Source organism: Aotus nancymaae, unplaced genomic scaffold (genome assembly GCF_030222135.1).
Source record: "Aotus nancymaae isolate 86718 unplaced genomic scaffold, 86718_ANA_hifiasm-v0.15.2.pri h1tg000057l, whole genome shotgun sequence".
NCBI classification, from domain to species: Eukaryota; Metazoa; Chordata; class Mammalia; order Primates; family Aotidae; genus Aotus; species Aotus nancymaae.
The window spans coordinates 40,771,497-40,788,194 of record NW_026988471.1 but is presented as its reverse complement, the minus strand read 5'-3'; the positions used below and the strand labels follow the sequence as shown (position 1 = coordinate 40,788,194).

At 46.4% G+C, this 16,698-nt stretch overlaps 1 long non-coding RNA gene across 1 annotated transcript in view; it reads left to right on the top strand.

Annotated features, from left to right (window-relative positions):
• Positions 1-2,110: 2,110 nt before the first annotated feature.
• LOC135269721 (uncharacterized) overlaps positions 2,111-16,698 on the top strand; it is a 39,782-nt gene continuing 25,194 nt past the window's right edge. The window contains exon 1 of the long non-coding RNA XR_010337993.1: positions 2,111-2,239. This is a non-coding gene — a long non-coding RNA (uncharacterized LOC135269721). The remainder of the gene's footprint in view (positions 2,240-16,698) is intronic.

Sequence of the window (16,698 nt, the reverse complement as noted above, 5' to 3'; positions counted from 1 at the left end):
TACCAGCCAGCACGGGGACAGAGCCACATTCCAGATGTGCTATTTTCCTACCCATTGACAGCTCTCCAGCCCACTCCAGCAGTAAAAAAGTCCTGAAGTGGATTTTTTAATCTGGCGTAGACTCCTTTTTGCCCGTGAGGCCTGCTGGGTGGGTCTGCTGGGTTTCATTTCTCACAGAATGAACCGGTGAGCCCTGTTTGTGGGAAATATACAGTAAATCCTGGCCTTTGCTCAGGATACCTCCCTCTGGAACATTTTTCACATCTAAATAGGAGCTGAATAAAGTTGATAAGCACTTGTATTTTTTAAAGTGATTTAACTTTTCACTCAAAGTGGTTTAGCTCAAAGATTTTGTGCTCTAAGAGGCCTTATCCTCTGCTCCCTGAATTAGAAGCCAGAGTACCATGGCCATGGCAAAGCACATCCACAGCCTGTTCAAATTGCAGGGGACACCTACATTTTCCTTTTGAGTAGCAACCCGTCCACGTCTCCCTGGCTTCAGTAGAGGAAGGGCTGATTCCAGAGTTCCCTCTGCTCAGATGATTCATTTCCTCCATTCCCCTGCAGCTGCCTAGAGGGAAGTGTGAATCCCAGGGTCCTGGGGTGCAGAAGTATTTCCCTTGGAGGTCCCTAGCATTGTCCTTTGATGTGAATGTGACGGGGACGGGCTGAGCTTGCTAAATTTTAAGTCTCCTCCATGGATTGGGAGGTGGAGGCACTGGAGAAGTTATTTTCAAACCAGCCTGGACTAGAAGGAAGCTGCGGCCGATTTGCTGGAGGAAAAGCCAGAAACTCCAAAGACCTGTTTTCAGCCTCTAAACAGCAAGGATCATCAACTCATGGGGGAGGCACAGGGTTGTCCCTGCCAGCTTCTCCCTAGGGAGTTTCCAAGTGGACTTTGCTGTCCCTTCTGCCGTCTCTAATTTTCAGATCCCAGCCGGTTGAACCCTGGAGAGAGACAAAGCAAGAGAGAGACTCCTCAATTGTTATTAGAATGCTTTGCTTCCTGAATAACAGGCTGCTTTGAAAGGGGAAAAAAAAAACTTATCTGGATCCCTAGTACCTGTACAACTGTACATGGCAGCCCTGTTTTTTGGGGGTAAAATATTGGTGTTCTTGGAGAAAAGGCACCCATACTTCCTGCCAGAAGGATTACAGTTGTTTAGAAACTGCTTATTCCATTTGGTCATTCATCCATTCATGTATTAGCTCATTCAGTCATTCGATAAATATTTCTATGTGTCTTGCTCCCTGCTTGGTTCAGGGCTGTAGGCAGAATAGGACCCAGTGCTTAGGTAGACAGTCAGCCAGAGCCCTCTGGAATGAGGAAAGTGACTCTTGACTCTATCCCTAGAGTGGGCCCATCCTCTCTGTCAGTGTTCAAAACAGGAGAGTCTTGTACATGAGAGGTCGATTAGTCCTTCAACTTTGGTTGTTTCCTTGAGCTTTTCACGGCTCTATTTCAGACCTCCCCATGGTCCATAACCCCAACTGCATGGTCTCCACCATATGCAATTCCTGCTTTTAGAGAAGGCAGGCAATGTCGGCTCTGCCTCCCAGGTAGCTTCAACGCCGCTGCTCCCACCAATGCCCTCCCACCCACAATCCCAGCCACAGTGTCAAAGTGGATCCCTCCAATTTCCCTCTTGATCCCTCTGCTCTCACCTTCTCCAGAACCCCCCGTACCACAAAATTCCTCTCTCCTGCATCTGCTCAGTCTCTCCTCCGACCAGGACTTCCGAGGCCTGTCCCCATGCTGTGGGCTTTCCCCTCCCAGGCTCAGCATGGCCAGGCTCTTGTTGGTTGCAACCTCCTACTGAGGGAAGGGACAGCCTCTATCTGCACGAGCTGGGATCATTCCCTCTCCCGCCATGACACGGCCTCAACACTTTCTCCTGCTGCTGCCTTTCCCCTTCCCCATCTGAAAGTAGCCGTTTATAAAGATCGAAATGGGCTTCATGAGGTTTAAGGGGTTTATTAGTTTGAAAAGCTACGTTCCCTGTTTGGAGGAAGGGGAAACAGCCGCCTTCTTTTCACATTACGTCAATCCGCAGGCGTCTGTAATTTACATTTTTTTAAGTCAAATGTTCAGAAATAATGGAAAGGCTGCTTGAAAAAAACAGATGAAATAAAAACTGGGGGAAATGTGTATTATACAAAAACCAGACCTGTGAGCCCGAGGCGAGACGCACGGATGACCTGGGGAGCTGATTAATGAGGCAAACCAAAGGAAGCCCAGGTGAGTGTGGATGCCACGCTTTCTTCACACTTGCTGACGCCCACGGGCTGGCGTTTCATTTCCCACGCACAACTTCTCGGATGGTTTTCATTGGGAAATTTTAGAGCCACTCATGTTTCTGCCCTAGGAGAAAAGACCCCTGAGCTGTGGAAGCTGGGCAGATGGGAGAATGTGGAGGGAGGACTTGGAGGCATGGTGAAGAGGACCCTACTGGGTCCCAGCCTGTTTCTCTTAGTCCTCAAAGTCAATCTTTTCTGAGCCAGCCTTGCCTTATTTAGTCCATTCTTTAGTTTTTCCTCTTTTCTTCTGCCTCATTCTCTGAGGAAAAAGGAGATGAGGGTCAAATGGTTAAGGCCACAGTAAGATCTAAGATAATCAATTGAAAGAAAGAACCCAACTTCTAGTTACAAATCAAATAATTGCTTACAAAATAACTTATTCTATTTCCGCATATAGTTTTTTTTCCCCCATATAGTATGTTTCTAAATGCTGTGTCATTTAACATTCCTTCAGCAGATATTTTAAGCACAAACCATATGCCAAGGACGGTATTGACTTAGAGGATCCAAGAAGACCAGAACAGACACGGTCTACGCTGCCTGCTTTGGTGGGGACGGTGGGTTAGACAAAGTGGTCAGTGCAAAGTGATGAGGTCTCTGATAGCAGGAGTAGCAGGTATTAGAGCGGCACACGTGGGAGTGAAGGGGCAGGGACGGGGGGCTAGAAAAGGCTCCTGGGAGAAGTGACTTTAGGTGCTGGCAGAAAGGGTAGGAATGAGCCAGGTGAAGAGGCTCTGGAGGGAATCATTCCAGCCAGGCCCAGAGGTAGAGGGTATTGTGAGCACATGTTCTGTTGACTGCAACTGGCCGGAGATAGACCTGGAGGGGCAGTCAGGGACCCAACCAGGCAGGCTGTTTCCAAGGAGCTTAGACTGAATCCTGTGGGCAATGTGAGGCCTCTGGTAGGTTTAAGCAGTAGAGTTTACATCTCTCAGAGTCACTTCTGTACAGTGATGCAGGTGGCTTTAGAAATCATTTGATAAAGTTGAAATCAGATGATAAAGTTGAGGCCCGGGGAGGTAAATCCAATCACCCCTCTTACTATGATTGTTACCAGCTGATGTTAATTGAGAGCTTACAGACACCAGCACTATGCCCCATGATTCATAGCCTCAGCTCGCTCACCCTCACCACAACCCTCTGAGGGAAGTACTAATGTCCCCATTTTTCAGATGAGGAAACTTAGGTCCAGAAAGTTGAAGTAACTTGCCTTAGGTCACTCAGCTAGCAAGAGTTGAAGCCAGTATTTGAACGAGATCTGTCTAGCTTCATAATCTATACTTTCCCAGGTTTCCAGAATTCATAGTTGGGCTGGAATTTAAATCCAGGCCTCCTGATATTGGCCTGCATCAGCATGTTAGCTGAGGCATCGCATATACCCGGCCCGCTTGCTCTCTTAGAAGGTGGGCAACTCCCTCACATCATCTTCTCTGCTTCTGTTGGCCATGTCTGCACCAACTCCATAGACTTTATCGTCATAGCCCACATCTCTGAATATACTATTTTTACATCATAGTCTTCATCTGTCGCCCGTTAATGTATTTCAGAAAGACTGTAACACACATGCAGTGTCACTGTTCTGAGGAGGACCACAGAGGGACTCTGGAAAGCTGGAGGCGGGAAGTTCCAAGAACATACTTTGAACAGTTTTGTGGGATTCTTCAATCTGTTGGCCAAGGACATGGGCTCAGGTGGCAGGGCTAGCCCCTTTCAGCCCGAGCTTGTGAGCTGGCCTGTCTCTCTTGAGTTCAGCAGTCCTCAGGGCTGTGACCTCCCAGGGCCTGGGCATGGTGGGGCCAGCTGTCCACTCTGGGACTGTCACCTTCAGGTTCTGTGGGGGCCACGGCTGCCAAGCCTGGGGAAGCCTCGGGCACTTGTCATTGCTTCCTAGCTAATGACCTCCTGGTCTGGCCACATCGCAGCTAATTTCTGCAATTAGGGGGGCTTGTTTTCAGAGGCTGAAACGGGAACTTTTCTGAATTAGCTTTTATGGTTCAGAGCCTTTAATTTGAGATTTAAAAAACATCATAGCTCACCAAAACCAAATAAACTGCAGCTAATGAAATTCGCAGAAGTTCTCAGAGAATGCTTCTCACTGGTGCTCCTGGATGATTTATTGACAGCCGGCTGTAAAAACAATCTTATTAAAGGTCATAATGTTGGGTAAAAAAAAGCCCTTTAATTTATAGCATAATTAGGCTTCCCCCAATAGCTCTGCGGCCAGGGCTGTCACTTCGGGCTCCGAGGAAGCACTTGGTGTTTTTCATTATATCACAGTGAAGGAGCGCCATGCTCCTAGAGGGCCCACTGACTTGCTCTTTATGGCCCTTTTATTGCTGCTAAAATAGTCAAAATAGGGGGTTGATTAGAGCCGACTGATGCCCACTGATTATGGGAACACCTCTTGTGTGGGGAGGGAGAAAAGATGGGAGGGGCTCAGGACTTCAGGACGTGCCTCCGACAGGAAGAGATGGGCTGTGAAACGTGCTGGGGAAGTGTGACCAGGCCTCTAGGCTCTAACCCAGGCACTGTGTGGATTGAAGACTGACCCCAGGCAGGCAGGGCTGGGTGAGAAAGGGGAAGGAAAGGTGCTAATGCCTCAAGGAAGAGGACAATCCCAGGGCAGGATGTGTATGGGAATGAGAACCTTCAAAATGCTAATGGGTCCCCAGGTGGAGTACAGCTCTCAGCCTGGTGGTGGGGAAACAGCCCCAAAGGCTAAAGGTCCTGCCTGCTGCTGCCTTCTTGCAGAAAGAAAAGAGAGGACTCAGTAGTGGTGTATTGTGGTGGGGGAGGGGGAGATGGGCAAGTCCTGGTCTCTGGAAGCTGAGCCTGGGGACAGAGTCAAGTTCCTAAGTGTGATGTTGGAATAGGAGCTGCTCCCCAGGGCTGTGCTCAGGTGTGAAGGTGCCTGGGAGGGGTGGGAGTGTGTGTGGGCAGGTGTCACACAATCTCAGCAGAGCATCAGGGATGGCTACCGATGGCCAAACCCAACAGATATTGCCACAGGGAAGGGGTGGGTGGCTCCAAAGTTATGCTGGCATTCCATCTGGCCTGGGCATGGCCTGGTGCTGACCTGACACTAGAAGGTTGTGGGCATAGCAGCCCCAGGGATTGGGCTGCTGCTTCAGAATCCACCTTACAGGTGGAGTAAGTGCTCTAGGGTGCATCTGGGGCCTTTTCCTCCCCTCCCCTCCCTTCCCCTCCTCTTCCCTCCCCTTCTCTCCCCTCCCCTTCTCTCCCCTCCCCTTCTCCCTCCCCTCCCCTCCCCTTCTCCCTCCCCTCCCCTCCCCTCTGCTCCCTTCCCCTCCCCTTCTCCCTCGCCTCCACTTTGCTCCCCTCCACTCCCCTCCCCTCCTCCCTTCCCTCCCCTTGCCTCCCCTGCCCTCCTCTTTCCCTCTCCTCCTCTGCTCTCCTCTTGCCCTCCCCTTGCCCTCCCTTCCTCTCCATTGCCCTCCTCCCCCTTCCCCTCTCCCTCCTCTTCTCCTTTCCTTCCCTCTCCTGTCCTCCTCCTCTCCCTTCCCCTTCCCCTCTTCTTCTTTCTTCCCTCTTTTTTCCTCCCCCACCCTCTTCCTTTCCCCTCACCCCCTTCCCCTCCTCACTCCCCTTCCCTCCCTTCCCCTCCCCTCCTCTCCCCTCCCCTCTCTATCCTGAGATTTATCAGCTGCTCGGTCTGCCTACCATCCTACATGTAACTGATGAGCACATCTCAGTATCCTGACACCTGCTCAACTTTCAGAGGACTGAGAAATCAGATTTCTGGCTCCTTGAAGCTGAAGGTCAGACCTAGGCATGTGGCTCTCACTAATGGGCGCGTGCTGTGGAGATGCAGTTATTCTTTCATGCTCCTCCTCCTCCTTTCCCTCCCACTCCTTCTTTTGCAGTTGTGTGCAAAAGGTTTACTGGGGAGTAATATTGTGAAAGGAAAAAGGGAGAAACAGGAGAATCAGGTAGGGACCTTGAGACCGCCATGCAGATCTGACAGTCTCTTCTGCCCCTTCTCACAAGGTCACTGGCTTTCCTCCAACAAGTGGGACAAGCAGGAAGGATCACTGGGTGCTGTAGAGCTGAGCTGGGAGAACTTTGTCATAGAACCTGGCATTTTGCTGAGGGACTCCCTTAGATATTTTCCCTCTTAATTCTAACTCCAGCCAGTGGAGAGAGGGTGAGACTTGCTCCTCGGACCAAAGTTCATAGTTGTGGCATTCAAAGTTCACTCAGTGAACGTAACTGAGCACCTGCTATGTGGCAGGCACTGAGCAGGAAGGTGGGCTTGTAGAAATGAACTTAGGAAGTTTCCAGGTTGAGACAGAGGTGGAGGAGGGGCGTGATGTAATTGATCACATTACGGTATGGTAAATGCCACAGCTAACTTTACACAGGAGCTAAGGGAGTACAAAGGAAGGAGGAGATAACTGCTTCTTGTGTGTTTAGCAGTTACTGCATGTGTGACACGTGTTGGAATGTGTGTGTGGTGAGTGCATGCATGTGAGTGTGTAGCCTGTGTCAGTTATGTCAATGTGATGTGATGTGGATGTACGGGTGTGTGAGTGGGAGGATCTGTGAATGATGGTGTATTCGAGTATGCGAGTTGTGCGTGATGCTGTGGTGTGTGGGGGTGTGTGAGAGTGCACATGAGTATGTGTCAGGGATGTGCTGTAGGAATGACTGACCTCAGGGACCATGGCAGCCTTTGCAGAAGGTGTAAGTGCCCCATGGGAAGGGATGGCATCTGCTGTGCTGGAACCCAGGGCCTAGCACGGTGCCAGACGTGGGAGATGATCAATAACCCTTTTTTGACTGAACAGCTGCCCCCACTTTTCTGCAGTGCAGGAAACAGAATCTGGTCTGTTAGCATCAGCTGTGGCCTTGATTTCCTTTCAGGAGGCTTGTCCTCTTGGACAAAGAAAAAGAGCAGGATTTTTTTTTCTTTCAGATGTTAGTAACTGAAGCTAGAGGGTAAAGGGATAAATTCTTGAAACAATTAAGTCCTAGTAATGTCCTGCCTCTTTAAATGACCACCACTCAAGTCAAGGGTTGTAGTTCATTTTACTTGGCTTCTACATACACTTTGTGTACTTTCTAAATCTTCTAAATTGTTTGAGTCTGAGAAAGGGGTTATTAAAAAAGGAATCTGACTTTTCCATGTGCACTTGTGCTGTGATTGTGTGAAAGCTCTTGGGGTGCTGCCGTGGACTCTTGGGTTGAATTCAAACTGCTTGCCTTCCCCCACCCCCACCCCATTTTTCTGCCCCAGCCTGCTGTTTCTCCTTCTGGCCCTCGAGGCTCCTGCCATTCTGCCTTTGGACTTTGTGTCTCAGCCTCTGTTATTTGTCTTCTCTTTGATTGACAGCCCAGTTTGGTGTCACATTTCCAGGCTGACCTCTGCCTTCTCCAGCAGAGCACAACTCTGGGACTTACCCTGGGGTCTCGCGCTCTAAGACAGGCTTAGGAGCCCTCACTTACCCTGCAGGCTACAGGCTGGGCACCCAGCACCAGCCTGCCAGGCTCAGGAGGGGGCCGAAAGGTAAGAATTAAACATGCTGGTGTCTCTTTTAAAAATCTAGCTTCTCCCTTTGGATTCTCCTGTCTGTGACACAGTACCCCCTTCCTCTCTCTGCTTAGAAGCTGGCAATTATTCATCATTTATAAACTGAAGATAACCCCATTTCCTGATGACTCCTGCAGATCAGGGGTTGGAGGAGAAGGGTTTCTTAAGAGCTTCCATCCCTGTCTGCTATTCACAGAGGAAATAACTCAAATGCTTCTATTTCTCAGCTATGAACTTCTAAGGTCTGGTTCTTTCCAAACAGATTTCTGTGTATTAAATCCTTTAATAATGGCAGTAGTCTTCTATCAGATTTTAAACCCAAAGGACAATTGTTCCAGGTACATTTCAAGCTACATATGGCACACAGCTGTCAGTCAAGACCACCAGACTGTGGGGCAGCAGAACTTCTCTCCCCAGAGACCTTCCCTTCTGTATTTCCTTTGACCTAGGGTGAGGTTGGAATTGGAGTTAAAATTAGGGCTGAGGGCAATCTAGGATTTACTGGAGTGGGTGTCGGTGTTGGAGTTATTTCAGTTATTTTATTCAGGATGAGCACTGGGTTAGTGAGACTGAGACTTGGATTCAGATTGCTATGGTATTAAGCACAGAGGGTAAGGGTCAGGTAGGGTTAGGGTTAGGTTGGATTAGGGTTCCATGTGGGTCTGGGGTCAGTGTGTGGTTGCTGTTGGGGTCAGCGTTAGGGATGGATCAGGTGCTTTGCTGAACTCTTGGATGCTCATTGGTGGGGAAACTCCATCTGGGGGTTTTGCCACCTGATATGGTTTGACTGTGTCCCCACCCAAATCTCAACTTGAATTGTAGTTCCCATAATCCCCAAGTCTTGTGAGAGGGACCTGGTGGGGGTAAGGTAATCGTGGAGGTGGTTACTCTCATGCTGTTCTTGGGATAGTGAGTGAGGTCTCTCAAGATCCGGTGGTTTTATAAGGGGCTTTTCCCCCTTTTGCTTTGCATTCTCCTTCCTGCCACTTTGTGAAGAAGAAGGTGTTTGCTTCCCCTTCCACTGCGATTGTAAGTTTCCTGAGGCCTCCCCAGCCCTGTGGAACTGAGTCTATTAAGCCTCTTTGTAAATTACCTGGTCTTGGGCAGTTCTTCATAACAGCATGAGAATGGACCAATACACCACCTCTCAATGTTCGTTCTCATGGGGCCAAACCCTTGGTCCTGCCATGCAGTTTTGGGCTGAATGAGGCAAGGGCATGCTGTTTTCCCTCTGGGGTTCTTTGGGGTTTTGGTGCCACATATTAACTCCACGGTAGCCTCGTGGGAGGCTTGGCAAGACCCAACCTTGGGGTTTATCTCTTCTGGCTCCCATGGAGGCAGGAGGGTGGGTGAAGGCAGTGGTGGATTCAGATGTTTGTCTACCCTCCTCCACTGCCAGGAAGTTGGGGTAGGACTGAAGGACTCAGTCGCAGGATCTGAGGCAAAGAGTGGGCCTGCTGGGTCCCTGGGAGCATTCATGGCCAGACACAAACTCCTCCTGTCCTTGTACCTGGTGCCCGGATGACCAGTTTGCTCCCTTCAGGGACTTTGAAGAAATACCCAAGAATGGCAATAAACTGATTCCAGTCCTCTGTCTCCATGAGGGGCCAGACAGGCAGCATCTCAGTGCCTTTCTGGGCTATTTCTGCAAAAGTGCACCAGGCAGACCCAGATAAAGATCCCACATGCTTCCAGCCTATTGCCCACCACTGCAGACATCACCATGGTCTGAATGTTGCCTCTTGGGTTTTTGCTCTTGCCAAGTCCACTGTTCCCCACACTCTAGTCACACTGATGCTACCCTAAGCCCCAACCTGACATGCCTCCATAGCTTTGCAAATGCCACTTATCAGCCTGGAATGTCCCCTCACATGCGTCTACAAGGTCTCCTCATCTCCGAGATCCAGCCCTTGTGACATTGCATTGCATGTCTTTGTTTATGGGTTAAATGCAGGGACAGTGTCTTATTCATGCTGTATCCCCAGAACCTGGCACAAGGACTGGAAGAGAATGGATGCAAGTCAATGTCAGTTGAAATAGGGAAGAGTGGGAAAGACCAGGCCCTCAGGCTAATGCAGTTACACCTATTTTATTAAGACTTAGGTCATTTCATAGAGCAGCTTCAGCTCCTCCATACTTTAAACACCTCTGTGCATTTTTATTTGCTCCCTTTTCTTTCACTAGTATTGAATTCAGTAAACCTAACAAGTAACCATATCTAGGTGGTGGTGGGAGTTTGCAATACTCCAAAGTACATTACGGCTGCAGGCCAGAAGCTTAAAATGTTTCGTCAACATCACCGACAAACAGAACACATAGAGGGAACCTTTCCTGTTTCCCCTAGCAGTGCCTTGGCTTTCAGGCGCCTGTCGTGGTTTTCCCATATACCTAGGCACTATTCCTCATTTTCCAGGGAGTGGCTGAAGATTTGGTTTGAGTGCTGTGCTCAGGATCTGTGAGACCCTTCTCAGGAGTGGGACAGGTGTGCACGAAGAGCTCATGAATCACACCCTGCTCCCATGGGCATCTCTTGATACCTTTTGATGAAGAGTGAAAGGATTTTTGAAAAGCTAGTGATGGCTTATATGTAAAGGGAAGGTGGTGTGATAGGAGGCAGTGAGAGATTGAGGAAAGAACAAACCTTGGGCTGGGAGTCTGAAGACCTGTGTGTTGATTCTGACTGTTGTACCACCTTGCTGTACGACCTTTAGCAAGCCCCTTTCACCCTCTGTCCTCAATTTCACCTCCTGTGAAAGGAAGGAATTAGAAAAGCCTGCCCAAGGATTAATGGTTTTTTCCCCAAATAAAATCTTTTGCCTATGAGTTTTAGCCATTTTATGGGTCACAAACTTCTCTAGGAACCCGAGGATACTGTGGAACCTTGCACGTGCGTGCGCGCGCACGTGCACACACATACACACGTATACACAGTCTGTTCCAGCATCTTGCCTGAGATTGATAGTCTACAGTTACCAGATCTGCTTCTTCTGTTTGGACAAGTCCTAACAATGTCTGCTTAGCTATAGAATTCCAGCATCTCTCCCAACATTCCCGATGCATTGAAGTTTACTGATCTATTTCACTGATAAGTTCTTGGGGGTCCCTGGGATATAAGACATAAGCAAAGGGACCCATGTTTAGAAAAGCCTCAAACTCAAGGAATTTAGTTACATAACTCCAGCTTCTGAACCAACTGACAGTATTTGCTCTTTCTGATTTTCCATCTTTCCTAGAATATGGAAGCAAAATCAGATTGACATTGTCCCCTTCCTTCCATGACCACTGATACCACTCCCCTGCTCCAATTTCAGCCTCAAGAGTGGGTCTGCACCATCCTTCTTCTAAATGTAATTAAAGAGGCCCTTTGTGCTCCCTTCTTGTCCCAACTTTTCCTGTGCTCTTGTCTCCATAGTTCCATCAGAACTATTCATACCGATCAGAACCATTTTCCTTCTAGAAAATGAGTCGACTGGAAAGCATCCTGGTTGGCCATAAATTTTAGATCCCAGGGAAAGATGTGGTCCTTCTTGCTGGAGTCTGACTCAGAGATTATTATCATGAAGTCAAGGAGTTGAAGCTCAGAGCCCCTTACTTGTTTAAATCCCCTCCAAGGACCTGAGGGTAAGAATCCTAGTATTGCATCCTAGGGGTGATATGTTTTAGCAAAGTTACGGAAGTCAGATATGTGTGTGTGTGTGTATACATATACACATGTATATAAATATGTATACATATATAAATATATGTATATATTTATATATTATGTGTACATGTATATAAATGTATGTATACATTATAATATATATTATATATGTATAAATGTATACATGCATATATATTTATATATGTGAATTTTTATGTGTGTGTATATATATTTTTGAGACAGTCTTTCTGTTGCCCAGGCTGGAGTACAGTGGCATGATCTCAGCTTACTGTAACCCCTGCCTCCCAGGTTCGAGCCATTCTTATGCTTCAGCCTCCTGAGGAGCTGAGATTACAGATGTGCACCCCCATGCCCGGGTAATTTTTGTATTTTTAGTAGAGATAGAGTTTTGCCACATTGGCCAGGCTAGTCTCAAACTCCTGACCTCAAGTGATATGCTGGTCTTGGCCTCCCAAAGTGTACAGGTGTGAGCCACCACGCCCCACCCAGAAGTCAGGTATTTTAACCATGACTGCTAAGATGTCTATCTCTTTCCACTCTGATTTCCTTGCCTTCATATTTCTGCTTGTGTTGAGTGGCCTTGGAGGGAGTAAGAGGATTTTTTGGGATCCACTAAGGGGAAGCTGAGTGTGGGATGCTTTTAGTCTGGGTTCAGTGAGATGTATTTGTGTGGCCTGCAGTCAGTTTAATGGGTATTTAAGTTGTTGCTGGTCATCCGTAATGGGAAAGGCCTGTGGGGCCTTCTCTGCACTACCTGGCATAAAGAGGTGCATGGCTGGAGGGCATTTCACATTGTCAGTGTGTCTTTTTGCAACCCCATTTTCCCATTATTTGGGTAGTGGAAGGGAGACCAGGTTTGGAATGTATAGAACTGGTATTAGTTTCTTTCCTAGGGCCGCTGTAATAAATTACCACAAACTGAATGGCTTAAAACAACAGAAATACATTCTTTCATAGTTATGGAGTCCAAAAGTCTGAAATCAATGTGTCGACAGGGCTGTACTCCTCTCAAAGGCTCTGGGGAAGAATCTTTCCTCTTCTCGTTCAGCATTTGGTGACTGGGAGTTCCCTGGTTCATGGCTGTGTAGCCCCAATCTCTGCCTCCGTCTTCACGTAGCTGTCTCCTTCATGTTCGTGTCTCCTCTTCTGTTTCCTCTATAGACACTGGTCATTAGATTTAGAGCTCATCTGGACAATCCAGGATGATCTCAAGGTCCTTAATTACATCTGCAGAGATGCTTTTCCCAAATGAGATCAAATTCACGTGTTGATGCAATTAAGATATGGACATATCATTTTGGGGGCTGTCAACTCACTCCAGAACCGTAAGCTAGTCCAGGAATTTTCTTTTTTTCATCAGAAATGTAAAACTGTAAGTCATTGGTTCTTATCCATGCCAAGTCAAAATAAAAATTCTTTCCTGCCAGGAATATACTCAATTATAAATGCATCAAACATTTTTTTCTTGATGTGAAGTATGGTTTAGTCAGAATTCATGAGTTTATAAGGCACACATTTACAACAATCCTGCACACAGCTAAAATGCTTACTTATAAAGTCACATGTTTATAATTTTCAAGTTATCACTGAATCATATAAACAATATTAAATTTTTTGCTTGTTTGAGATGAAATATGGACAGAGAGATAATATAAAACTCATAATAAACTACTACAATGAGAACATTGACAAACTAATGACTTGTCAATTAAATAATTTTTTAGATGTGTCACTGTGCAAGAAAACTTGACATGCCCTGAAATACTATAGCTCATACACGAAAGGACCTCCACAGTGTTTCCCCAAATATGACAATCCTAAAATCTTATGTATTACCAATATCAAGATATGAAGCTGAAAGAAATTTTTCTGAACCATCAGTAATAGAAAATAAATTTTGACCAAGCATGCTAGAGGAAAGTTCTTTTTCTATTTCTTTTTTTGAGATGGAGTTTGATTCTTGTTACCCAGCCTAGAGTGTAATGGTGTGATCTTGGCTCACCGCAACCTCTGCCTCCCAGGTTCAAGCGATTCTCCTGCCTCAACCTCCAGAGTAGTTCGGATTATAGGCAAGTGCTACCATGCCCAGCTAATTTTTGTATTTTTAGTAGCGGCAAGGTTTCACCACGTTGGCTCGAACTCCTGACCTGAGATGATCCACCCACCTCGGCCTCCCAAAGTGCTGAGATTAAAGGCATAAACCACCGTGCCCGGCCTGAGTTATTTTTCTATACCGTCTATAAAAAATGATACCACAAAATCTTTGATGTAAGAGGAATCCATAAAAGAGTACACAGCAAAACAAATACATTTTTCTCTGAAAGTATTACAGAGGTATGTCAGAAAGTTAATTAATAAACATGCTATTTTTCTGGGTTTTGTGATATTTGTGGTATTTATCAGCTTAAACATTTTAAAATTTACTTAAAAAATGTTGTGAATGATTTCCTTATTCTAAAAAAATACAAAGTTCTATCTAATTTTGTATTCATAAACTTGCCTTCTTTTTCTTAAAGAACACCCCTCAGGTTATACCAGCAACAGGCCCAAGTCATGAAACCTGGAGCAGCCTTGGGTTTGAGTGCTTCCTTGATTTTCTTGATGTTATTTCACTGACTCTGTGGGTGACTTGCCCTTCATCAACTAGCCCCTTTCTCCCTTGCATCCTCCATCTTTCCTTCCCTCCTGGTTCCTTTGCACACATACACATTCAGCTTGCTCCCAACCTGTGCACAATTCTGTCTTTGCAGTTACTTCTTCAGTGGCTAGTCCTCCTGCTGCCCGAGAAACGGTCGCTGCCTCTGCTCTCTCACCCTACCCTGTCCCCATTCTATTAAAACAGCTCTTTTCAGGGTCACTCACATCTTACTAATTGAAGCACCTGGGACAGCTTTGTCAGGTTGGGTTGACCAGTGTGCAATGGTTCGCTCAGCCCTCATGCATGGTCCATGCATACTCTTGTATCTCCTCCCCTTCATTGGATTTCAAGTGTTACTTGTTCAGTGTCGTTTTCCCCAAATGTCAGATTCTAGCACACATTAGGGAAGGAAAAAGAGAAATGAATAAGAATCAAGTACCTACTATGTTCCAATCCCTGTGCTGGGCATTTTCATGTATTTCATTGATTTTCATATACCTTCACTTTATCCTTTCAGCAGCCTGGATATAGATCATATTAACTCCCACTTTTAACCAGTTGGAAAACAGAAGACCCAACCAACTGGGAAATAGAAGTTTAAGTAACTTGCTTAAGATTTCACTATTAAATGGTATAGGGCTGTGTTTGGACCCAAGGCTTGCCTGTTTCTCTTTCAAGTTCATACTTTGTCTACTAAGCTTTTCTGTCTCTGGATTCCTTGGGGAGCAGGGACACAACTATCATTTCTCAAATAGAATTAACTGAGAGGGTCTTCCTCTTAAAGCTCTTCCACTGACTTTGCAGATGCTCCACTTTCCTGATTATTCTCTGTCTCATTTCTTGCTGCCTTCTGTAGTTTCTCACCCTCAAATTCAGCTGTCTTCACTCCGTTCTCTTCCTTGCCTCTGCCATCTACTCAGATAGCTTCAGCAGTCATTTCTTGGAGGGTGACTTCAACTGTAGAATTGCTAGTAGGATTTCTGGTCCAAGCTCCAGTCTTGCTTCTGTAACTGTTCACCCATAATCTTCTCTCCTCTGCAAACTATCTGTTCCCGACTTCCCATTTTCCCAGTCATGCATATTTTAAACCTGGGGAACGGGTGTCACCTTTGTCTCTTTTCTGTTCCTCAGCTACTTAATTCATTCAACAGACATTATTGCATAGGTATTATGTGCCCTGCACTATGCTAGGCCCCAGAAATTCACTGATGAACAAGACACGGTCTCAAACCTCAGGGGGCAATATTCTAGTTATACTCTATTGATACTAACTCTATTGTGTCCCATCCTTTGCCTTGTCACTGCTGTTTTCCTTGTTCATGTTCTGGTTGGCCTTGTCTTATTGCCTATGGTCTCCATGCAGTTTTCTCTCTATTCTTTATGGATAACAACACATTATTATATTTTATCCTCTGTGCTGAGAAGTACCTAGGACATTATCTCTTTCTGGTTCCTTGGGAAACCTCCAGTCCCTTGGTAGGATTTGGAATTCATTCTGCATCTGCTGGCCACTTCTAGGGTGGATTATTCATCCATCTTGTGGTGCGTTTGGTGAGTTTCTATTTTAAAGGGTTACACTGGACCTAGGCATTGGCCAGTTTAAATTCCATTTATAAAGGATCGTCAATCAATGTTGATATGGTCTGGCTGTGTCCCCACCCAAATCTCATCTTGAATTGTAATCCCCATAATCCCCACATGTCACGGGAGGGACCTGGGAGGGAGGTGAATGAATCATGTGGGGGGTTCCTCCATGATGTTCTTGTGGTAATGAGTGAGTTCTCACTGGATCTGATGGTTTTATAAGGGAGTCTTTCCCCTTTGCTCTCTCTTCTCTTTCCTGACCCCATGTGAAGGAAGTCCGTGTTTCCCCTTTGCCTTCCTTCATGGTAGTACGTTTTCTGAGGTGTCCCCAGCCAGGTGGAACTCTCAGTCAATTAAACCTCTTTCCTTTATAAATTACCCAGTCTTACGTATTTCTTTATAGCAGTGTGAGAAGGAATTAATACATGTCTACTTCCAGCTGTCTCTCTCCAGCAGAATTCTACCTATCCTTCAAGGCTCTGTTCAAGTGCCTGCTCCACTGTGGATTCTTTCCGGATCATCCCCATGCCCAACCGAATGCTGTTTTCCACTTGTGGAGCTTTCTGTCGGTGCCTCTGGTTTTCAGCGATTACTACACTGTACTTTGAAATATAGAATTATGTTCCCTACAAGAAGGCAAGCTCCTTGTGGGTAGGGGCTTCTCTTTGCTCATTTTTAACCTTCTGGCTATTGAGCATTGTGCCTTGCCATAACAGGTGAGTTAATGTGTTTTCTGTAGGTTTCCTTTTCTTTCCTATTTTAGCCCTTGTGTCTACTCTGTGCCTCCTCTTCTTGCCTTTGCTCTGGCCCTGTTCTGTCTGCTTCATCTCATATTCATGGAATATTAGCTTTAAGAGAACTTTCAGATTGCCAAGTCCAATGTTTCCTGTCCTAGGCTGATCATCAGAAAAACCTGGTAGTTTTAAAAGCTTATTTATTTAAAAAAATTATATTGGGTGCAGT